The 26263-nt window shown below is 43.3% G+C and overlaps 1 protein-coding gene across 3 annotated transcripts in view; it reads right to left on the minus strand.

Annotated features, from left to right (window-relative positions):
- The window catches only part of DLGAP3 (DLG associated protein 3), a 1018817-nt gene that overhangs the window by 81305 nt on the left and 911249 nt on the right, over nucleotides 1-26263 (minus strand). The window lies entirely within an intron of this gene.

The following is a 26263-nucleotide window of genomic DNA, read 5'->3' on the forward strand; positions in this document are numbered from 1 at the left end:
TCAGCCAACACTGGACCTTTGATGCTTTGTTAAAAGATGCCTAATTACGATTGCAAACTAGGTCTGTCAGTTGGAGGAAACTTTGCTCATTCATGGTTTCAATTGTCCCTGGCAAAAAAGAGCCTTTTCTGTGTTATTCAATTGAGAAATTATATTCAGTCAGAAATCCAACGCTGCAGATTTTGCCTTTCACAATCTTGGAGCTTATTCTCACAGCTGTGATGGGAAGAATCTGAACAAGAAAGGCTCAGATGTGCACTTTTCAACAACGTCTCATCGAGTGTGGACGTGTTGTCTGGCCAGACATACCCTGTCTGTCTGAAATAAGGTATAATGTTTGCAGTTGTGATAAAGGGGCTCTCAGTTATTGGCAGGGCGGACTTTAGGGCGGTGCGAGCAGTGCGGCCACACCGAGGCTGACCTCAGGGGGGTGCTGTGCTGTGTTTAGCAATAACTTAGAAACTTGCACCTGCTGAAAAGTTCATTGTGGTCCAGCCTCCAGGAAGCAATTAAAATGTCAAGATACCTCTTGTGATTAATGTTCCTCCTAGGGAGAGAGATAGGAGTTTTGTCTAGCAGCAGCTTTGACTTGGCATAAAGTAGCGTAGAGGGTTAATATACCTGCTGCAAATAACAGAAATATATTTTATGTGGATAGCTGAGTGGATTAGTAGATCCAGCCTTTAGAAGCATTTTGAAACAAAGCAATGTATGTGAAAGGGGGGGCTATGAATAGATGAGGAGCCCATTTGCCAGGTGGAAGTTAGGAAATCCGAGGAGGTGGTCATGGGGTGCGGGGCGCCAAAAAAGACTGTTGCATAGGCCGCCACTAGCGCTAAAGCCGGCCCTGGTATTGGTGTCTATCACTCTGTAGCCAGTATATGCCTGGTACACTCTTGTTTTTTCAGAACAAGTTTAACAGTTAAAAAGGAAAAGCATCTCGCACCAAGTTGCATTCCCTTTGTTGACCTACCTCTGGGGTAGACCTGTTCTTTTCCGCTTATATGATATCACTTCCCCTAAATTACAATGTTGAAGTGATGCCAGATAAGGTGCTTTACATCAACAACCAATGGCAATTAGGTAAAGTAGCACAATTCCACGAGGACGTGAGACAAATTCAAGGTTTTTTCCACAAAAGGAACATGTACTTATCGTCCTAACTGGTGCTTTTACAACACTTGTGCCTTTCACGTTAACAACGTTTGGAAGTAGTGAGCCGGACCACCGAGCAGCTGGAAACAATGAATACAGGAAACCATGAATACAGCTAACCTACGGTTAACCCATGAATACAGGAAACCATGAATAGAACTAATCCATGAATATGGGAAATCATGAATACAACTAACCCATAAAGACAGAAAACCATGAAAACAGGAAACCATGGATGGCTAACCCAAAGTGCAGTAAACCATGAATACAGCTTAACCATGAATACAGCTCAACCATGAATATAGGAAATCATAAATGCAGCTAAACGATGAATACAGGAAACCATGAATACAGATAACCCATGAACACAGGGAACCATGAATGCAGCTAACCCATGAATACAGGAAACCATGTATACAGCTTTAACCCGCATAAGAAGTTATGGCACTTGTGCACTGGGGCCCCATCCCATGGTGCCTCCTGTGCCACCCCACGTTCAGCCCCTACAGTGGAGCCTGATGGGTCCAAACAATTCAATTTTACATCCTTTTTTAATTTTATGTGACTATCAAAAAAGATTTAGTTATGATTAAGCAATTAAAAGTCCTGTAGGATCACTGAGCTGAGAACCTCAACCAGGGATTGGATTTGAGTATTATAAGAGAACCAGTTTCTTAAGATACTTCACTCTCAAACGATGGGTACGTCTAACAGCTAAAATCATAGTATGAAGCCTTTTGCGTTTTATTATGGAGGATTTGCAAGAGTAGACTTGGTCATCTGAACCCAGCATGTGTCTCAACAGGAGGACGTCTCTAAGCACGGTGGTAATTAGGGGTCACTTAATGCCAGACACAATGAAGTGATTGTTAGGTAATGTGGAGCACCTAGGAGCTCAGATTCTAAGACTACCAGTGTCACTGACAGGTTGACACTATTATTACAGGAGTGCGCTAGACATTTGAAAACAAGTCTTGTGCCTGCAGGCACTTTGCCTGAGGAGAGAGCTCTCCACAGAGCACGGATTCAATCCACTTGTCAAAAGTTTGGATCGGGGGACTGGTACATTTGATTGACAAGGGCTGAAAGATTCAAGATTAGAGCAATAAGAGATTATATATCATTAGACTCTCAAAATAAAACCATATTAGTCGACAATCAGTCCTGTATCATTTTTTAAAGTATCCACTTACATTCGTTGCATCCATCACAAACACAGTGGCAGATTTACCAAGGACTAGCAATAATGCAAAGCAATGCAAGGCAGCACAAGTCTTTATCCGGAATTCACTAATCCACATAAAGCAGCTTTGCATGGCTCTGCATGGTTTAGTAAAGCATATCACTATCTTGCAATACTTTGCATCGGGAGGTGTTTCATTGGTGGAGCAGAGGCGTTTCCATGTAAACCTAGTAGGCCCTTTTTTCTTTATTTCTTCGTGTTACTCCCTTTTTCTGAGTGCGATGCATTATGCATCACACGTAGAAAAAGAAAAATTATTTTAAGTAATGTGAAGAAAGGTACTTCTTTGTGCACAAATACAAATCTGTTGGTAACGCAGGCGCTCTTGCAGCATGAAGCAAGGGTGCCTGCATTGGCACTAGACAGCACACAGTGTGCCAGTGCAAGGAGGGAGCAGAAGTACACCGTATCTTAGTAGATATGGTACATTTCTCCTCTCTCTATTTCATGTAACGCAGCACAGCAACTTTGCTTGCTCCCCTGAGTTGTGTGAAACCTTAGTTAATCTGCCCTAAGTGTCTCAAGGTAAAGTTGGCAACACAGGGACAAGAAGTAGATGGCGAAGGGGAAATCTCTTCAAGTAGTCAGTGCATATTTCAGAGTGCTTGATATTGTATTAGCAGGAAAATTGCGTTTTCACGATCTTCCTGAAATCTATGATGGTGGCAGGTCCTGATGAAGTGATGAATTCTGTTCTGGAATGCCTGTGGAGAAACCTCTTTCCAGTCTGCCCTTTGGTTTCCATACTGGGAAGGGGTTTGGGTTGCCATCCCAAAGGGCAAGAGTTGGAGCCACAAGGGAGGAGTCTGTTGAGGATGTGGGGGAGAACTTTTTGTTTCAGAAATATGCAAGGGCTGAATCAGACAATTCAAAATGCTCATAAGCTTAGAATGAACCATAAAGTATGCTAAAAAGAAAAAGGAATTCTCGACAGGTATTATTTGGGTGTAGAGCATTCCAAGTGAAACTCATCAATCTACCATCTTCTCAAATATTGTTATTCTGACAGAGAAGGTAATCACGAGATCCTCGAGTGGGCTGAAAAGTGGCTGTGGCATTGAAGGCATCCCTTCCACCAGCCATCCGCAGCCAGTAAACCACATTTAGAGTTCGAGTTGCAAACGGCGAAAATATTTCAGTAAATGTGTGTTCCCTGTTATGAACTGAAAACAATGGGCAAAACTGCACAGGACCTCTGGCCCCGTATGGGGGACTGGGCGGTACTTTATTATTTTCCAAAAGCAAACTTCCAAAGCAAGGATTTTCTTTAAAAAAAAAAAAAAAATCTTGTACCTAGAACTGCAGAAATATGGCATGCCTGGCAGCTGCAGACAGAGGAGAAAACGTGGAAATTGTATCTGAAGCCCACGTTATATGTGATTGGCCTTACAGTGCTTTGGACAGCGCAGTCTAAGAGCTATCACAGTCTTTCAAGGGTCGAGACGGTTGTAGGTTTGTAGTCAGAAACATAGCTGTCTGCATTTCTTTTAAAGAGGGGGATCCAAGATCTGACAGCACACAGCATTTGCAAATTTTTGGTATGTTGGCCCTTAGTCATTGGATTAGTGAATTAAATCTTCTGGATTGTAAAGAAACATTTATGGTCTTCCATATTAACAACTCCTATTAATTTGAAGGTTAGTCACTGAATACTGAAAGTGACTCCGGGCCTGATTTAGATCATGGCAGAGGGGAATACTCCATCACAAACGTGACAGATATCCCGTTCGCCTTTGTACAATCCCATTATATCCTATGGAGATCATATTATGGTGGAAAGGATCTCTATTTGTGACGGAGTATTTGATCTGTCGAGATCTAAATCAGGCCCTTTGTGTCTTAAGTCTACCTAGTGGGGTTTTGAGCGCCATACCCTCATTGTTTCTTGTTTGAGATGTTTGCCAGTTGGACAGAGGCATTAAGAGTGTTTGTCATCTGTCCAGTAGTAGGTTTTCCTATAGGCTGGTGTATACCGTATTCAGAAAATCGAAATTAGGATTTACAATAATGCATGCCACTACTCCGAGAATTCAGGTGTTGACCTACAAAATACTTACAACTTAGTGCTGTGTTACTTTAGCAAAGAAATTTCATAAGAGTGCTCAGCAAATCACACTGCTGGGGCATCGGCGAGCCTCATTGATCATCTTTAAATGCAAATCAATGAATCAACAAAGGAGCATATGGGCCATGTTAGAAATGAAGTTGAAGCCATTATAGTCTACAGGGATTTATTATGCTGCACCCTGTCACACTGACAAACTACTGCAACGTCACTCGCTCCGCCCCTCCTATTGTTTTATCTGTGTGTCCACTTACTGCAAAATTATTGTCAAGGTCATTTTACCAGTAAGAATGGAGCAGAGACGCAAAAATAAAGCTGCTGCTTCTGGCCAGCTTCTCAAGAAAGAGGTTTACTAATTCATTAGACAGCTGCATTGAACTACGAGGATGGTTCTTCGACTTCCTTGAAAATGACTCCTAACTGATTAGGAGCTTGCCATGTGCTATTTCCAGTATTAAAGCTTCACGTTCGTACAGTGTCTGAGAATATTCATAAGTGGCTGTTCACTAGAGGGCTCTCTGGTGAACTCAAACCATCTGGTCCGCAGGCAGCAATGAAGAGGTATAAAGTTCAGTTCATAACACCACTGCAGCCTAAGGGTTAGGAAATCACACGTCAGCTGGGATGCGGATTCTTTGTCTAAAAACACTCAATTTTAAAGCTGCGCAGAGGGGCAGTTAACAGCAAAATTACGGCTGCATAGCTAGATCTGAAATGGTGGAATAGTCTTCAAAGTGCGTTTGCAAAGGGGGAAACCAAACCTCCTTGGTGAACAATCTGACCCTTCATCTCCCAGTGTAAAGCGCACTCCCGCGAGTATGCTGGAAACCAGAGAAGAAAGAAAAGCTCATAGTGGCCCTTCTAGCACACCTCCTCGGTGTTGGCTCCGGCCTTTCTCAGATGAGGGCAAAAGCATAGAGCCTTCATAATTACATTCTCATTCAATCAAGGAATAATGACCATGCGTTCAAGGATTTTGCAAAGTACTGTGAAGAGGAGAACTCTACCTACAACTAATAAAAAATATTTTTACAAGACTGACAATCCATTAAGAGGATTTTCCCCCAAAGGCTCCCTTCTCTTAGCTACATGTGTGTATGTATATGCAGGTATGCATAAGCACATGCGTGGCTGGTGGGCAACAGAGCACTGTACATTGACGAGGGTTGGCAAAGTAGTCAAGATATTCGGCATCAACTCGAGAGGTCAGGGAATGGTGCTCTCTCTAGTGATATATCACGTCTGTCATCTCATAATGCACCAGTGACATCTTACAAAGAAACTGACTTGATCGCCAGAGTAGAAAGAAGACAGTAAGTCAACGTGAGACAATGGTGGCAGTCTTGATTCTTTTACCACATAACCTGTTGGCACGCTAGCATCTCTACGTAGTTTATGTGAACAAATAAGGCCTCTTCCAAACTAAAAAAAACAGAATTGATGAATAGATGCAAGAAGTGCAATACTGTTTGCCCTGCCAGCTTTCGTAGTATCACCCTTGGGTATCAATCTGTTGCATGCATATCTGCGGTCACCACTTTTGCAAAAAATAAATAATTTTGAAACATTGCAGAAAATGTCCATGAAACAGTGCTGATCAAAGGCGCAGCCAGAGGCACAAAATCGGCACAAAGTGTTTTCTCGCAAAAAGATGTCTGTGGGCTAAAGAAGCAGCTGTGATCCTTTTGCCAAAAAAGTAAGCTGAGCTCCCTTCCAGACAGGCCATGTTTATCAGCCCAAGAACTAGTGAGAATGGAGAATGTCTTAATGACAGCATAATCAAATTTCAGGGTTGAAAACTGCTCGTTGGTGGAAACAGGAACTCTGCTCTTAAAGTTGAGCTACTTTTGCAAAGTTTGCACTTCACGTACTTTGCCGAGTTTAACAACTTTGCCCATTCACATGGGGGAGAAGCACTAAAAAATGCAGTACAATAATTCCCCCAATTACAAATGGAAGCCAGCTGTAAAAACTAGTTCTAAGTTCACAAACCATTACAATCTAACAATTTAGGCTCAACTCTTTTTATTTGAATTTTATTTGTAGACATACCTCACTGATAACCACCGGCTGACAAGAGGAACTGTGCAATTCATTGCCTGAAGCCCACTAGACCACCCTATTCCTCTCCCATATTTAGTTCGCCAGCACAGCCCATTCTTCCTGGTAACGCTTGTGTCTTTTATCCCAGTTGTAAAATGTCACGTGGTATTATGCAGTGTGCTTTGAAGAATATGTAAGCTTACAAAACCCTGTTGATAGCCAAGTCAAGAAAGAGGCTCTGTCTGTGTCAAACTCCACTTCTCTCTGCTCCTTTGTGCCGATCTGCTCTCTGTAGTCAGGTTCCCTTTGCGCTTTCGGTAAACCCAACAGTATGTAGGCGGGAATGTGGTGATGCTAATCTGGAACATGCAGTTTATAGAATTCAACACATCAGACGAGTCTTCCTGCAGTTCAGGGCAGTCCTACATTATGTGTCTACATGTGCCTGTGCTTCCACACTCCCTCCAGCATCTATCAGTGTGGTCTGGATCCCACCAAACTCCCTCCAGCGTTTATCAGTGCGGTCTGGATCCCACCACACTCCCTCCAGCATCTCTCAGTGCGGTCTGGATCCCACCACACTCCCTCCAGCATCCTCCAGCATCTATCAGTGCGGTTTGGATCGCACCACACTCCCTCCAGCATCCTCCAGCATCTATCAGTGCGGTCTGGATCCCACCATACTCCCTCCAGCATCCTCCAGCATCTATCAGTGCGGTCTGGATCCCACCACACTCCCTCCAGCATCCTCCAGCATCTATCAGTGCGGTCTGGATCCCACCACACTCCCTCCAGCATCTCTCAGTGCGGTCTGGATCCCACCACACTCCCTCCAGCATCCTCCAGCATCTATCAGTGCGGTCTGGATCCCACTGCACTCCCTCCAGCATCTTTCAGTGCGGTCTGGATCCCACCAATGTAGTTTGGTCGCAGTATTGTACCAGTAAAGAGTGAGATTTAACATGGCTTCCCTAGCCGTGACACTTTTAGCTTGTTGTATGTGTTCTTATGAAAACATCTTCCTACTCCCTGTTTTGAGCGTCAACCTCTACTTCCTTTCCCAGCTGATCTGTGTCGCTCACGGTTGGTTTGATGTGCATCAGGATTTGACATGTATTCCAGATATGTTGTTGTTACTGTATTTAGAGTGGAGCCACTTCTCAAAGTATGTAATTTGTCTAGAAGCGTGCAGGCATATGAAAGAATGGAGGATCCAGTGTCTAATTTGATAATACCTGTATCTCTCTACCTCAGGGGACACCCAATTTCCTGTTCATGCGTTCAAATGACTTAATCCTGTTCTCATCAAAAACATCACTGATCTTGAGACAGCTCTTCAGTAGTCCGGCACTAAATAGTACCCCTTTCAATAATAGCATAAAGTCTGATTTGCACCACAGCACCTCCAATCCAATTGACAACTGGAGAACTACATCATGCTTCACAGCTTATCATGGCTCAATTAAAAGCCAGTCTGGCATAAACAATATTTTGTGGACTATTGTGGGGCGGACTCACACATCTGAAGTATAAACTTGTTGATCCTCCGCTGCTTGCTATTGGTTTCTAGTGGCCTATTGTCCACTTGCATGATGATGAGCCTTCTGGGGATCAACAGTTGAGAAAAAAAAAGCCTTGAAAAATTCTGCTTTAGATGAAACACATGTTGGCTATACGCTGCATGAATATCCACTGGAAACTGAAAATTTACAGATTGTATATAATTTATGGATGACTGGAGGTCTTGGGAATAAACCAGCAGGAACAAGTATACATTGTTGGACTGTTAAGTTCTCCAAGGAAGTGTTACTCCTTGCTATTACCGTTTTGGGGGTGCTCTGCTTAATTTCTATGGTTGTGGTTTGATTGTAATACAATTTGGGTTACAACACATCTGACAACCGATAAGTAGCAAGGTGCTGGGCATTGTATGCAGCACTCACTGCAAATCGGGGGCTATTCAAATATCATTACTTGGACTTACCAACCCTAAAGTTTTCTTTGGAGATATGCATTTGATAGATTCCACTGCTACCTCTTATGCATTTGTTTTTTATACTGTGGCTTGCTCAGTATAGGCGTGAGTGGGGAGGGACGGTTTTACATATTCATGTCGTCACAGATGGCCAGAGTGGACGTTTTTACCAGGAGGAGTAAAGGCCACAGTTAGAATGTATTTTATGTATCCATAGTATCTTCCAGAGTTGTGAGCCAGCTATGGTTTGGTCAACAAGACATCATTGCTTCTTTATCTCAGCACTGCCCCATTCTAACATAATTTTCAGCTAAGCGGGTGGAGGTATTTGGTAATATTTGGTAAACATAGGTCATCTTCCCTCAGGGCTCGTACATGGTGTGCTTCGCTGTTCTCAATTTCTTCCAAGCCCAGATAAAATCATATCATTAATAACCTTTTCAAGGTACACATGTGTATGAGGCATAGCTAACAGGGCATGGTTTGAAATAGATATAGCACTTTCGGGAGTGCTGTCATGTTGATAGCTGCAAGACAGAATAGCAACAACAGCCCATCAATATACGAGGACTGCAATTCTCTTGGAATTTCAGGCAGTGGTGCAGTATAGTTGGAAGATGCCACCAGTGTTTGGGTGTGCGTGATCTATATTCCCAAATAGCTTAATTGGTCTAATGCCTTTGAAATTTGAGTTATGCCTTAAACTACTTAATCTGCTCTTTTGGGATTGAGAGAATTATCAACTAGTATTTCTGTAAATTGACAATGAACCCTGAGATTTTGGTAAATAGACACTGAACCCGGAGACCCTACCATGCTTGGTTAGTTCGTGCATGTCAACGAGTCTAAAATAGGCAATAAGAAATGATCACCAAACATTGTCATTTTATACTCTTCTTCCCCATCTCCAATGCTCTTAACGTTTCAGTTTTTGTGGACCTGCTCTGCCAGGGATTTCACTGTCAAGGTGAAAAGAAGCAGGGATAAAGGGCACCTCTTCCTAGTGCCTTGCTGTAGCCAACTGACAGGCGAGGAGAAGCCATGGACAATGACAAATGCTGACTTCTCCTTAAACCCTGCCATTTTCTCCCCCTAAAACAGGGTCAAAATCAAACAACTCTAGAGCCTGCAGAGGAACCTCCAACTCAGTTGATCAAGCAAATAACCTCCACCCTGTCCACCTGGTCAATGATACTGCACCTTCTGTTTGTTGTCCCTGCTATTTCTCCACTGTACGAAGCTGAATTATCTGATATTATAGGATTTAAGCTGACTGACAACATGTCAGAATAATTTCACATCCATGTTTAGGAAAAAGTTAGGCTGTAAGAACTGCAAAGTATTCTATCTTTCCCTGAGTTGGGAATAAACACTATCATTGCCTCCCTCATTGAGACGGTTAGCTGGGAAGTGGTGGAGAAAAGAAATTGCATAGTTTGGTGAGAATGGGTGCAAGCAAGACGCCTGGCCCCAGGGACATTCACACATTTAGCTTCTGTAAGCATAGCATAACCTCTGCAATTATATTGGGAGGTCAAGGTAGTCTGCCTAGTTTTGCCTCGGTTCGGATAGGGCTGAGGCCCTTGCATCACCACAAGGATGGTCCTCAGCCACATAGAGCTGTTCATAGAAGATGGCAAATGCTTTAGCATTGTCTTTGTCGTTTAAATTGATGCAACACTCTAGGTCCATCACCTCATCAATTCTATCACTATTAATCTTGGCCCTAAACAAGCAAGCCAGTAGCTTCCCAGCTTTTTCCCCTCATCACTAGTATTTCTGCGTAATCCTGTGTAGGCAGTGCTCAGCCTTATCAAGATCTAGGGCTCTAAGTTGAGGCCACGGTGTGAGAATACACCTCTAAAGTTTCATTGACCAGTTCTACCATGGATAACCTTCAGCTCCTTACGTTGTGCATCTATGTTCAGTTGCATTTTGTCTCTGAGTTGGTTATTTCGTGTAGATGCCACTATTACGCGACCCTTAGGACCACCTTTAGAGCATTCCAGATGCTATTGCTGCCGTCCTCTAATGTGTCTTGTGTGTCATTCTCCCTCATGTATGTTTTATGTTGCCCTCCAGGTTCCCTCTCACTTGCACGTCCCCGAATACATTATCGGTTAATCTCCTCCTTCTCCAAGTGAGGTCGAATCTCAACCAAGTCACTGAAAATGTTATAAAAGCAAGGGCTAATAAAGCAATGTGGACTACAATGACATTTTCTACAACTGGAAGAAGTGCAGACCCCACCAAAATGTAGTCCATTGTGGCGTAAGTACAATGGGCTGCAGAATAGAATGAATAATCCACAAATTGCCCAGCTACTGTCAACCCTGTTTTGAAAATGAGTATGTTTGTGTCAGCCATAAATTGAATCTGTCTTTAAGACTGTCTAATAAGAGGTTAATGTCACCTCCATGACCAGGTCTCTCTCTTAGACGTTTCCAGGATCGGTTTTAAATGCCTACAGAAACTTCCACCTATTTATAAGGCTATAACATTCAAAATGTACATTTGAAGTCGGAACCTCAGAAATCTAGATCCCGAGAAACTGATGGTCACTTGCCATAGAGTGTACTCAAAATGAGGCACAGCCTATCCACTCTGTACGCAGGCACAAATGGCACTAATTATCAAACTCTTTGATAAGTGAGGTATCTGCTCAGTGATTTGCAGTATTGCTAATAATTTTAATGCTACGGACTGTAAACCAAATCAAATTCATGCAGTGAAAAATGTTAGAGGTTATCCAACCCTCCCAGGCCATTCTACACTTTTGCAATTAAGTCAAAATGCACAAGTGTAGGGCCTTTAGCCTTTGGCAGGTGGCTAACTGTCCTGCCAGGTCAGCAAAGGGATGTCCCCCGCTCCTCTGATAAATGACTACTACACCTGTCATTTCTAGAGATCCCTTCCAGCCTGGTGGTGATCGCTGTGCTGTAAAGCAGGGCACCACTGCAGCCGCTCATTTTACAGCCGTGAAGTTATTTTTTGAAGAAAACAAAATCCCAAAGCTGGAATTTATTTTTTCTGAACAAAGAGTAAATGGACTTGACATAGAAGGAGCCTCCTCCCTACACAAATGGACCATTTAAAATGTTCGCCTCCTATTCAAGCCATGTCTTGCTTGGCTGTCCCAGCTGTCCTCTGGTGGATGAACCACTGGTTTAGGGGTGACAAACGTTGGAGTCAGCAGACGCTCTGACAATGGTAACCCAGCAGTTCCCTTGAACTGTAAATTGACTGGGAGAACTTCGAGTTTGGAAGGCGGAAGTATTTTGTGTTTACAGTGTCCTTCATGCTCCGTAAAACCCTAATCATGATTTTGTTGATAACTTTGAATGACTACAGTAAATGGTGTAATTGAGTGATTGAGTGAGCGAATGAGGTGGGTTGTCTAGTTTGGCATTAGAGACTGCATTCCCTCATCACAGTGGCCCAGAAAGACTGGGTCTACAAACTACAGAACCACTAATCTGGGCTCTAGGAAGCTAGAAACAATTCTGTGTGTAGTGTTTTCTTGATAAACAATTTTTATTGAGTTTTGATCAAAATGCACAAAAAAAACCATAACAACCTCCCACATTAATCTCTCCGTTTAGTTCCACACCCTTGGTTGTTAACATTAGCATCTATGATCAATTCAAAGTGACAGGCACATTTACAAAGATTCAGGATATCATTTGAACCCCACATGCAAATATGGTACCTTGCCCAGCCATTTCCTCCATGTTGGCATGTTTACGAGAACACCGTCGAGCTTCATACACTAGTCTCTCTTGTTGCGTGCACCTGTCCACACCACATCTCCATTTCGAGAGGGACGGTAGACTCAGAGAGCTCCAATTGGCTGCAATGTCTCTCTTTGCCACCATCAAGGGTGTCCCTACAAAACTGCTTTCTGATCTATAACTTCCATGGCCCCCAAGAGGACTAACACCGGGGACATTGGGACTATCCATCCCACTATATCTGTAAGCTCATGTAAAATCATGGTCAAATACTGTAAAATATGTGGACACGTCCATATCACGTGATAAAAGTCTGCAGCTGTTGCCAAACATCTAGTGAATTTAGCTTTATATAGTCTGTTGGGCGAGAGATAGGTCCCGTGCAAGAAATACAACTATATCACTCGTAATCTAGACAACATGGTGAACTCCCTTGGCGCTATCAGTGCGTCTTACCACTCCTGCACCTCAAGGGGGCCTACCTATTGTTCCCATCAAGTTCTAAGGTGGGGTAAGTTGCCTGGTGCACGGTTAATCAGCATTTTATACACCTGCGACACACCGTCCCTCCCAAGAGCTCCCATAAGCACCTTGGCCTCCAGCGAACTGTATTCAGAGATAGGGCCCTGATGGGATAATTGTGCAGTAAGGGTGTGGCGGAGTTGTAGATATTTATAGTATTGAGTGTGGGAGAGTTGGTAGGTTGCCTGTAAATCTTGAAAGGACTTCATGGATGTACCTGCCCATCCGTCCCCGAGCTGAGATATGACTAGTATTCCCATTTGTTAAATCCCCGCAGGGCCGCTTATTCTTTCAGCCAAAGAGGTGTCTGGGAAGTCAGAGTATTTGTCCATTGAGTATGTCGTAGGGCCATCTGCCAGGCAAGGAATACTACTGTGGTCACCAGGGACCTTACCATATGAATCAGGGAGATGTATAGAAGACCCAGGATCCACAGGAAGCTGAGCGAGGCCAGTACCAGCCGGTACTCTGGGTCTGCTCATACCCCAGTAAACTAATCATTGATGATCAATATTTGAGTTGCTAAATAGTACAAGTACGGACTAGCCATACCCAACCCACAATCAAAGGTACTCCTCTGACAATGTTCCAATGCGATTCGGTGCCTAGCCCCTTGCCAAAGAAATGAAGACACGTTTCTGTCCAGGGCACGAAACCAGGAGCGCCAGATTGGGAGCGGGAAGTTTTGAAATATGTATAAGAACCGTAGTAAGATCATCATTTTACATAGCGCTACCCAACCCAGAACATTTAGGGGTAGGCTTTATAATTTCATCAGATTTGCATTGGCCAGACATGTCAATGGCACCAAGTTGAGGGACCATGTCAACTCCGGAAGTAGCGCCACCCAGATGTACATGTATTTAAAATTGAACCTCCAGATGGGCACCAAGTCCTGCTGGGCATAACAGTTGTGGGATGGAGCCAATGGCACCAGCACTGATTTACGAAGCCCTGACGCCTCTGCAAAACAAAGTAGTAAATGAAGGCTCCGCGGACCGGTGTCAGCAGGGTTCACCATGTAAAGTAGCACATCGTCAGCATATAATGCTATATGATCTTCTAGGGTTTGGCCAGCCCTGATAAATTGGGTCTCCCCTAATCAGTTGTGCCAGCGGCTCAATGGCCAGGATGAAAAGAAGAGGGAAGAGGGAGCACCTCTGCCACGTCCCCTTACGAATCGAGGATGCACGGGAAAGAACGCCATTAACCTGAACACGGGCTACTGGATTCAGATAAAGGGCATTTTCAACCTGCGAAACCGAGGTCCCATATCCATCCCAAGAAGGACCCATCGCAAATACCCCCAGTCCACTGAATTGAATGCCTACTCAAAATCAACAAAAAGTAGAGCCAAATTGGGGGTTAGGCAAAGACGTTGGTTCAGAGCTATGTGTAGACAGCAGATACAGAGTCTTTGTGCTCCGGTTAGCCATAAAACCGCATTGATCCGGGTGAATCAGCAGCAGTAGTACCCTCTTGAGACGAGTTGCAAGAATAGTATCATAGAGCTTAACATCACTATCTGTAAGTGAGATTGGCCTGTAGTGAGTGCAGGATCTTGACAGAGGGTGAGTTTTGGGAATCACAATAGTGGCCATGTCAAGTCCCTCTGGGAAGAAACCTATTTTGTCTACCTCATTATAAAAGGCCAATTAATTTGGGCATGAGACTGTCTTGAAACACCTTATAATATTCAGATGGGAAGCTATCTGGGCCCAACATTTTCTCTGAGGTTAGCGATGAGAATGCATCCATGATTTCTGCCTTCATTCTAGGTAGCACAGGAAGAGGCACCTCTACCAGAAATTGGGGTGCGTAAGTTGGGTCACCAGTTAGCACCTCCCCATATAGCCCACTACAGAAATCAGCGAATACCTCTACCCCCTCCGGTACTTTGGTTATTCTATCCCCCTGTGTGTTCATTATCTAAAGGACTATTCTAGATTTATGACAGTAGTTTCCCATTCTTATCTCCCCATCCATAAACCCAGGCTCTTGATGCTCACTATAGCTGTTTATTGGCTTCCATTGAGTAATCCCAGATCTCTTTACGTATTAACAACAGTTGGCGCGCTCCTGGGCCTGCTGGGTGCAGTATCAGGGAACCCTCGAGTCGAAGGGCACATGCCACCAGCTGAGTGACGTACACTTCCGTTCTAGCGCACATATGTAACCCCTTGCCATCACTCGGATGACAGCCTTACTCGCCTCCCAAAGGGTGCTCCTTGAGGCAACCAAGCCCTCATTCAGTTCAAAGTAGTCCTGAATTACTTTCCGTAGGTGGTGTACACACTCTTTCTGTTGCAGCTACCATGCATTCAATTGTCACAGCCCCTCAACCTTGGAGCCAATAATATACTGCTGTGGGGCATCATCAGAGATGCCCTGAGGAAAGATCTCTATGTGGGCAAGCTGACAGAAGTCTAGTGCCAGCAGGAGGAGGAGATCTGTCTTAGAGTAAGTGTAGTCTGCTACTGATGTGTGGGTGTATTGGCGACGCTGTGGGTGCCACGTCCTTCAAGCATCACAGAGCCCCAGCTAGGTCAGCCAACTCGCCAGAATATTGGCTGTGGTATTTCTGTGAGCTGAGGGCGCAGTCAAGATGTCCAGTTTGGCAATAAAGTTTCTGCCTAGGAGGGTATCCCTTGAGGTAAGGTCAGGAGTAATTTAGCTAAGTCGGTCAAGCATATGTAGAGAGGGCCACTGTAGGGGTGTAAACAATTATTAGATTGATCGTGTATCCCTCTACAGACCCTGTAATGGCCAGGAAGCACCCATGTCTGTCTCTCAGTACCTGGGTGACCACCATAGGGTAGGAACGACCCAAAAGAATGGCTACCCCACTCCCCCGCTCCCTGGACAAAGCTAGCATGGTAGACCGTGTCAAAACCTCTACGGGCCAGAAAGGGACAATGTTCCCCCAGGAGGTGGGTTTCCTGGAGCAGCAGCAAGTCAGAGAAATTATGTTGTGCAAAGTATAGGACTGCTGTGTGCTTTATTTTATCCAGGAGACCGTTAACCTTCCAGGAGATTGCTTGTATGGGACCTACCATATATCTTTGTATAGAGCATAGATTGTTGCCATGGGGGTTATTCTCCATCCCTCCCTTCCATGGATTGGCTTGGGGAATCCAGGGCTGTCCTGCCAATGCCTACATGTGCGCCTTGCCTGCTGAGGTGTGTGTTTAGATTCATGGAGGGGGGAAGAAAAGGGGAAACCATAAACTGCTATGCAAAACACCAACTAGAGCATATCAAAGTGTATGCATGCCTACCCCCAATTCCCCCCACCCCATACTTCCCCCCAGAAGCATCTGTCACCCTATAAAACATCTACATGGGAAATTCATAACCTCAAAATTAACAAGCAGTGGCAGACCACTCCATTAGATAGGACTGTGAATAGTCAACACCCAATACACTGAAGAAAAAACAAGATCATAGAGTAATTTAATGATTTGCTAGTTTCCAGATTCAATCATGCCGGCCCGTCACAGCACTGGGCTCTGGGATAAGTCTGTGTTGATTGAAGCCATGGTCTGATCAGGGGAAGGCTCCACTGGCAACGTCCCCTTGGCTGCGCCCTGTTCAGGTTTCTCCACTGCCCCTCCGCTCGGCCCACTACTAAGGCCTCCACTCGGGACCGAGGCGAAGGGAACCTGGACCTGGCCCCCGATGAGACCTCCTCCTCCGGGATTGAGTACCCTTCTTCTGGGGCTTGGGGCACACCGATGAGCGATCCATTCCCACTTCCTTCCTGCTTCCACAGGAATTATGATCAGAGGAGGCCAATGGGGACTCCTCTGTGAGCCAAGTCCAGGCTGCTGTAGGATTGTTGAAAAAATGTATTTTATCGGCCTAGATCACTCTGAGCCGAGCTTTTGTTTCACCTCCATATAGGCCCTGCACTGTTGCTGTACCTCCCTAGAATAGTCAGGAAACAAAAGAACTTTGGTGTCTCTGCAGCGTAAGTCCCCTCTGGCCTGCTGCAGGACCACATCTGTCTAGATAATTGTAGAATCTAAGTATCACCGGTCATGGTGATGACCTGGGAGGAGGCCTGGCCATCAGGATGCGTTGGTGCTCTCTCAATAGCGAACCACTGGGAGAGGCGGTCGGAAGGCATTCATGTCCTGAACCATTTCTCCAGGAAGAGGACCAATGGCCTGGGCTCCATGTTTTCGGGGAGGCCAATTATTCATACATTATTGCACCAAGAGTAGTTTTCCGCATCCTCTGCCCTCTGGTGCAATTCCGAGGTACCTACTAGGAGTTTGGCACTTGAGTCTTAAGGGTTTGCACATCCTCCACTACACTGGAAATTCTGGTCTCCGCCTCAGTCAGTCTTGTCATTGCATTGCAGAGATCTTGGTGTACCAGGGCCACATCAACTATGACCTCTCTGATTTTTGTCTCTAATGCAGCTTGAGATTATTTAATTGCCTCAAGAATTGTGGCCAAGTCTCCAGCGGGCAAAGTGTTTGGCCCTGGCTCCACCTCCGCGGTTGGGGTTGATGATGAGCCCATTGTGAACTGATCCATCCGTGTCTGCGCCATTGCTGAGCAGCAATTTTATTTTTCCCCATTTTGGGTCCTGCCTCTAGCCTTAATTGCAGATGGTAAGACAAAGTCCTACAGGAGGCACGTGTCGTTATTCTCTCAAAGCCCCAGGCCGCAAGCACCGGAGAGGCGGAGGCCAATCCACCCCCCACAGCCAATGAGGCACGCAGGGCCCCCATCTGAGGCCAGCTGCCTCAACACTGAGGGTCCTCTGTTTTCATGCTGCATTGCTCCCTGGCCCCCCTTCCTAGTGATCTTCACACAGGGGAACTGGAGGTGAAGGCCCAGTCCAGGGAGGCAAGGATGGCCACAGAAGGCAAGTCCCGGGTGCCTCAAGATCCCCTACCACTGGGCCCTCACCCTCAGTGTAGCTATGCCCTCATCTGCTCTTTGCATCTATTTCAGGCCCCTCTAGTATTTTGGTCAAGGTTGGCCTCCCGAATGGTTTCAATATCTCCCTCAGTCCCTAGGATTCACGTTTATGGCCTCTGGTCCTTGCACTGTGCCCCGGGCAATGGGTCACTAGCTGCACGCCTAATCCAGTCCCCTGGCCACCAAACTCCCATAGAGCTGTGCCGATACCTCGAGCAGCTCAAGCCGGGGGGCCCCTCTCGAACCATTCAACACGTGGCTCATGGGAGGTAAGTAGATATTTCTAGGTCCAGTCCCTTGTTTTACCAGCCAACAAAATTCAAGTGCCACACTTACAGCTTTCCATTATATGTGCGGCTTCAGCCCTCTGACACATTCAGACAGCTGCCTTCAAGTCACCGGCACTCTGCCCCAGGGCCGGAGCCCCTGCCCCACCTCTCCTGTGCAGACGGGTTGCTCCCCCTGACACAGTCTCCCAGAGATGTTTCGGTGGCCTTGATGTCGTCTGCCCAGGAACCACGCCACTCCACATGCGGTGGCATGGTCTAGAGCGGAAAGGTCGGCACGAACGGCTGAGAGGCAAAGGGTAACCCAGGCTTGCACCTCAGGCAAGGCCTCTTCTTTTACGGCCACACCACACATTCAGCAGCAGTGCTGAACACCTCATGGGTCCAAACCAGCACCCAGGAACGCTCCGGAGGCGGCTGCCATCTTGGCTGCCGTGCATCCATCCGCCTCTGCAGCTATGCCTTGTAGGCTCTCCCTTGTCCTTTTCTTGGGGCCGTCAGTCCTGGACAGCTCCCTATGGGTTCCTGATGGTCCCGAGCTCGGGACCTTCACTCCACGCACCGGCGATAAAGTCACCTTCACTCCACGCACCGGCGATAAAGGCAAGGATGAAAACAGACGACGGAGTGGTCGGAGCACTTCTAAAGTGCGACCACCCTCTTGACACCTTGGCCACACCCTCTGTATGTGTAGTGTTGCATGGGCTGCGGGTAGCTGCTGCAGCTGTCCCGCTCCTGCCCAGTTCCTGCACAAAGAAAGCTGAAAATGTCCCCCTGCTCTCTCCTCACCTGCTTTGCCCTTCCCCACTCTGCAACCTGACGCCTACACCACAGACCTCAAGATGTTCCCCTAGTCTTTTTACCACCTGCTCAAAAGCAGAGATAAATGGGCATAGATTTGTGCAAAGTAATGCATCTGGAAGTGGGGACTCATAAAGATTTGGACCTGGTATTACCAAGTCAATGTGCTACCCCACGTTTTGTGGGAAATAATCTCAATTCCTGGATTAAGGTTTGTGGATAATAGCTTGAGTTAGAGATTCTAGTTACATGGTATCCTCACATCTAAATCTGGAGAACTCACAATGAAGTTCTAGAAACTTTCCAGGCGATGTAATAGTTAGATTATGTGTGTTCACATTTTTATTCTGAAAAGCCAGGTGCATGAGTTGGATTACATGTCTGTTCAGGGTCCTTGCTCAAGGACACTGAATGGAAAATGGCACTCTCCATTGAAATTGTGTTATGTTCTGGTCGTTTAAGTTGGCACATAATGAGGTGCCTTGTGTTTGACTTTGGTGACGAGGTCTTTGGGATTTTGCTCTGGCTGTGTGTGGGCAATATTTAGTGCACTGGAGGTTAAGATGGTGATTGCAATCTCATGGATTTGGCCTAGTCTGGGGAGTATTTTGAGAGGGTTGTTGAAGAGGTCCAATGGATGAACTTAGACAAGATGCCTCTTTCTCAATAACTTAAAGTTTGGTTTTGTCTTATAGTCGGGACTGGAATGTACTGTTGTAACACTTACTGAGTGGCCTTCAAGGGCATGCAAAATACTATATATTCCAGTAGACAAGGCAATTAAGGGTGTGATATGCATAATGGTTTCGAAGTGGCAAAGTCTGCGATTCACAAAATAGAAGATATTGTGATTTGCAATGCACAGAACATACATACCTAGTTAAAAATAGCTTTGTGGCAAATGTGCATATTATGACGCATAGAAATCATTACGAATGGGAACCTTGAAAGGGGCATCCCCCTAAAGAGCAATTTGCAGAAAGATCTATGGACTGTTTACAACTGCAGCTCCAGGTGCAAACCATTGATCGATACCATCTATACTCAAAATGGAAATTGTCTCTGAGGAACAGATTCCCTTTTGTGACTGTTGACTGAGGGCAATGGGAGAGTACACAGCTGTCCATTACATGTATTTAGATTGCATCCTGCATATTGAGGAGCCAGGATTTTTAACAAAAAGGTCACAAATGCACTGATAAAAGCCTGGGAGGGGCATCAGACTTCTATCACTGCATATAAATTTTAAAACACAAGAAATTGCAGCCCCCAACATCCAATACAGTTACAAATAAGCCTTGCGTCTCAAATCAATGACCGCAAAGACTAGCAATTGCTTTGTAACAATTGAGTCGTACACAGGGTGATATATGAAGAGTTGTTAACTCCTTCAGTCTATTGTCCGTGTCAAAAGATGAATCGTAGGTGACCCTAAAACTTTAGCTCTTGGGATTACAGATTGTAGTGGGGTGAGAACGGCGGAATGTTGGCTGATTTCGCATTTGGTGTAGAGAGAAAAAAACTTGGTTGGTGAGCTTCTGGATTGCAAAACATCAGGAGTTTAACAGATGATCGGCAATTTTACCTGCACTCATCCACTTCGCTTATTGCTGCTGAGGGCGCGGGTTGGAGTCTGACAGGGCAAAACAAGTATAACACTGAGCTGTGCTTAGGGAAGCCGCCTGCTATATTCAGGAGAGTGGACATAGTTTTTTTGCTGCTGGCACTTTACCTTTAAGCATAGCTTTCAAGCTGTCTGGCTGCTTTCCTGAAAGAATACGGGCTGGGTCTAAAACCTTTTTTTATCTCTCTAGTTCAGTGGTTACGGATTTACTTAAATCGTACTTAACACAATGGCTATTTTCTTGGATCAAGAGGTTTCCTCTATCGAAGAGGGGAGGCACTTTTGATCTTGCAAGATTATGATCAAAACAACTCGGGACTGATTTGTGTTCATAAAGAAAAAAATATAGAAGACCGTGAAGTCATGGAACAGACTATACAACAGAAATGAAATCATTCAACCTTTCTTCATAAATCTTATTTGTTTAAACTGCTGAATGGTCTAGTGTGAATATTTACTGGATTATATTCTTGTATGCCAGATTGATAATGCCGGTTTGGTCTTTGCGAAAATAGTTCTTGACCCCGGTTTCACAGTTCTTCCAAATGAGTCTAATGTATTGGATGTTTAAAACATTATTTGGGCTCTATTAGTAATGAACTCCCTGGACATTTCCCAAATAATCCTTGGCAGTTATAGATTGGGAGTAAATATCCCCTCTGGAGCTACAGTTCGCTTTTCAGCAGCAACTTGTATCACGATTCTTCATTATACACACACACTAATGTGATAGGTATTGATGTATTTGCACACACAAATTTGTAATGTATTTAATTCAAATATTTATTATAACTTTGATATAACCCAAAAATGACCCAAGCAAAAACTCAAAATGAGCTTAAATCGAATAAAAGCCTACACAAGAAAGAAATAGAGAGCTTACGCGAGATTTAAGTTAATGCCTAGTTCCTTCTTAATTGGCAATTGACATTCAGGATAAGTCTATGCTTGCTAATGTGGTCACTTTGGGTTCATTGTTGATATTGAGAGGGGTATGGTACCAGAATACTGTGGCCTAAATATTGCCTGAAAATAATATAGTGTCCTAAATATTGTTTGCAAAATTATCACCTCATAGGAGTTTATAACAGAAAATCTACTCACAATAGAACAATATTTTTGTAAATGATATTTAGGACACTAATTTATTTTTATAAATTCTGACGAACTAGAGGAAATGAGCTTTACAAATCATTTCATATAGTTTACCTTTAAAAGACATGTATGATAAAACCTCTTTTTTAAGACTTATTGTGTTTTTTACTCACAGGCCTTTCCTTCTAAAACAGGGCATGCAAAAGGTGAGCTAACTATGTTGCTTATGATGGATGAATGGATGGATGGATGGATGCCTTTATTGATAGATGAGTAAGTCAAAGGATTGATGTATGGATGGATGATGGATAGATGGAATGATATATGCATTGATGATGGATGTGTGAATGACTGGATGGATGGAATAAATGATAGATGGAATGAGGAAAGAGTGGATGATGAATGGAAGAATGAATATCTGACAGAATAAAAAGGTGAAATATTCGACGGCAGCAGGTGGATGGGAGGGTGAAGGGATGAATGGATAGATGCTTTGATGGAAGAGACTATGGAACTCATCTAGAAAGGTTTGGGCTTACTTGCTTTGCTAGCTTTGTTAAAATGTCAGGGGGCACTTTTCTGACTGCTCTCTTGGCTTCAGGAATTATTTAGGAAGTTAGAAAGAACAGCGAATATTAATATGAATGTCCTGCCCATTTTTCTTTACAGAGCCCACGCCTTACTGTAGGATACGATATTACAAAAGAATATGTTTAATTTTGTCTGTCAAGCTGCACTAACTCCGAACCCAGAAATTAAATTAAAAACATGTTTCATAGGTTTTTTAGGTATGTGAACATGTTTTTTGGCAAAATCTAAACCCCAAAACACGACCGATTTCTGAAGTGAGCTGGGAGGCTGACCAACTCCACTTTGTTTCTAATCAGTCGCGTTATTAAGGGTGCAGTGTTAGGAAAATGTTTTAATGCTGCAGATGTTGCTCCTCCTCTGGAGGGTAAGACCAAAAACATAATAACCTTAATGAAACATTTTGGGTGTAAGACCCATATGGTGTCTCTTTCTTGGGGTTTATAATAAATTCAGATAAATTGGTTATGGTGCTGTCCAATTCATTTTGTGATACAATTCAAAGAGACGCCATCTTGGCATCATGGAGGGCAGTCAGATTAAACCAATATTTAGAAGGGAAGTCACTCACTCTATTTTATCACAAGTTGATAAACCTATTAGATGCATCCTTTTTTTAAAAATATTTAGCATTTTTAGAAGTGCTGGTCTTTTCAAACAATACAATCCCTTTGGAGTAGCTGGGTTTTAGGAAAAAGGACTAGAAGAGGGATATGTTTTGTCACAAAAATGTTTCGTAAACAGAAAACATCCAGACACTAGTCCTGTATAGGTTAAAACAGTCAGTCATTTTTGTGCACCCCTCTTTGTTTTGTTTATCTTTGGCAGATTTACTTTCTCTTTCAACCCATGGTCAGATTTAGTAGTAAAAACGAAATTCCTGTTATTCAAATATCTTGTTGTGTGTCAATGATTTGGGCTTCTTAAATCTAAGGAAAATAACTTTAAAAAACTTCTTAATGCTTATAATGTAGGAATGATCTTAAAGTAAATGTAAGGTAATGATTTGAAAGATAACTATAAAAAAAATACTTTGTTGGCACTTCAATTGAGAATTAATGGAAGTGGTTAGTGAATACATTTATTTAGAGGTATTATTATCTGCTAATTTATCTTCTTATTTTATGGCTATGGCGTACGTACTGTAGTAAAAGCAGTGTCAGAGAACTTGAGGAAGTGGATGGTCCAAAGTTTAATCAATTATGCTATTTGGCATTTAATCCAAATATATTGAAATCCTTCAAGAAAATAGAAAGCAAGCTGTGGCAGAGTTACTTGACACTGCAAAGTTAAGTATTCTAGCTTAGGTTATTTGTTTGGATTTTTGCTCAGCTTGAATAATATATATGGGTTGACAACAGGCTGTATGCACATGGTATCAGATATCAGGGAAACCAAAGTATCTCTTGAGAGGTATTAGATACGGATCACTTATCTCGAGTTAAGCACTTCTGTAAGGGGAGTAATATCAGCGGATTCTCCCATGAGAGATTTTGGCCACAGATTTTTTTTCAAAGTTAAAAAATTACCTACAAAACAGAGAAATAATTAGTTTCCAAATGTCTTATGTGCTGTGAATCACTATTAAATTATTCATATGTATGATAACAAGCTAAGAGGTGTGTATACGATATTACCTTCAATCTACTCTGCCCCTGAAATTGGTTGGTTTGATATAATTTTCCAGACAGATGGGTTGCAATCTATGTTTGCTGGCTCCTTAAGAATAAGCACGTTTTGTTTGTGACCTGTTGTAAAATTACAGTGTAAGAAATATTTAGAGCTGTATTTTCAAGAAGCATATAAAGATTTATTCAGTCCTGAATTTGAAAATGTGTGTTTTAGATAATATATATTTTTCGAGTGTTCTGAAAAATGTGATGCGCTGAGATTGCTATAAATTGAAGAATGGTGACATCTGCACAGATCTTTTTATGGTCTTGTGTGTCTAACATTAAATTAATGGAAAGTAGTTATTTGCAATACACTGAATTTAATATTCTCTGTCACAGGCTGTAGCCACTTTTTAAATCAGTACTATAACTGACAGGTTGGGCATGATTTACAAACGTAAACTTACACTTTTTTAAAATGTACTATTTTTTGGTATACACAAACTATTAGCTTAATTTTACTAATAGTATTTTTTTTTACTGTGGAGTCCACAGTCAGTGTGGAGAACTCTGCACATAAAAAGATGAGACAGGCCTGTCTTTTTATGGGTGGAGTCTCCGCAGTCGTAAAATTACTCTTAGTACAAAATAAACTGTGAATACCAAAAGACAATAGTGAACACACACAAAGTTGTACATTTAACTTTGGGAATCAGGCCCTTTCTAGTTAAATTTAGAGTTGAATATGATCACACAGTTACCTGTCTTTCTTTTAAACCATGAGAATGAGAATGAGAAAGATTCAGCAAAATCCAAATTTCCTCAATACATATCTCAACATATATTTTACATGTACAACAAAAACAATCTTGCAGAGACAGTGAATGTTTATTCTTCATTGTGAATCTGTTGTAATTTCCCTTGCAACCTACACACCGGAGCACCCAAACAGTCACTTACAGGCCACAATGACATCTACAGACAATAGGGCAAGATGGAAATCCTTGTGAGAAGAGCCACTAGAGGGAGAGGAAATATGGTCATCAGCTGACGGGCCTGCGATGCTACACAACCATGCGCAGATTACAGTAATCATCATTTCTGAATGACTTCTGCTTGGAAGTATTATTTTCTCAGTAGTGGAGTATTTACTTGGGGTAGAAAGTAGATGAAAACCCCACATTTCATAGAAGGTGCAAAATGTTGGCATATTTTACCGATTTATTTTGTGTTGCTGGAGGTGAACATCATCAAGAAATTAATCCTTGCCAGTAGGCTTTAATGAGGAAGCGTCATGCGTGAACGATTCCTTGAACCATGGCACCACTGACAACTAATGTGCGTGCTTATTTTCACTTTCCTTCCCCATGGTCTGCCTCTCCATATTCTTGCCTTCCTCTTGCAGTAAATACTCTCAAGCTTTCCCAATGCCCTCTCCCACCGGTGCTACCACCCACTCTCTACTTGTCCTACTCTTGTGGATCCTTACTCACCTTCTTCTTCAAAGTTGCAGCTTCTTCTGTCCCGTTCCTCCCTACTGCCATCTTTATCTTTACTCCTTTCCTGCTCCTATTTCACATCCCCTAGTCTGCGTCTATGCTTTTTACTTTTACTCTATATTCAACCACTCCATAAGTTATCTTCCTACTATTCCTACCTCTATACGTTAATTTACTCTCCCTCATTCCTCCAGTCCTACACTTAGCTTTTTTCCATATTTTGATTACCCTCCTACACTCCATCCTACTTCCTCTTGATACTCTCATTTATACTTACACATTATCCCTCATTGCTCTCACTTGTTTCCTGCTTTTTCTCTTTCTCACCCTTTTCCCATTCTCTTTCTTTGTTCTTTTCTCGCTATATCTCAGTTTCCTTAAACCTTACTTTCCCATACTCTCTACTCACCCCATAAACTCCCTACAACTCTATGCCTCCTCTTTTTTTCACTTCTTTCACTTCATGCTCCCCATCTCTCCTCTACTTCCTCTATTCTGTGCTCTGCCCACTTACTACAGTACCTTTGTCCTGGCAGCCCCCTCTGTATTTCTGCTTTTCTTCACCTGACTCTTGGCTTTTCTCTAACCTTTCATACTCTCCTCTGCTTCTTTTCTCTTTCCTTCACCCATCTTTCACCTCCCCTCGTGTTATTTTATCTATTTGATCATTGGCCTCCCTTTCTTCATTGTTTTTTCCATTTCTCTCCACCTTCTCTTTTATTCCCTCTGCCCACTTTTTTAACCTTCATTTTTTACTTTTTCTCAATGATTTTTCTCTTGTACTTCTTAACTTTATTTTTCTCTATTATTTGTCTTCTTAATTTCCTATTATGCTTTCTATTTCTAATTTCCGAGTTACACAGCCTACATATCTCTGCACCGTGGAAGGTGAGAGAAGCTAAAAAAGTATGCACAACTCTAAGCTTATATATCTTCTTTGGTAAAGGTGAGATTGGAGGGAGGGCAACTTCTACTCTAAAAAGCTACCTTAAGAAACATCTGCCTTGATTTTGTTTTATGTATAGCTATACTATAGGGATCACAAAATATAATTTTATGAGTTTGGCTTTCCTTGTTAGTTATGTTA

This window comes from Pleurodeles waltl, chromosome 3_1 (genome assembly GCF_031143425.1).
Source record: "Pleurodeles waltl isolate 20211129_DDA chromosome 3_1, aPleWal1.hap1.20221129, whole genome shotgun sequence".
NCBI classification, from domain to species: domain Eukaryota; kingdom Metazoa; phylum Chordata; class Amphibia; order Caudata; family Salamandridae; genus Pleurodeles; species Pleurodeles waltl.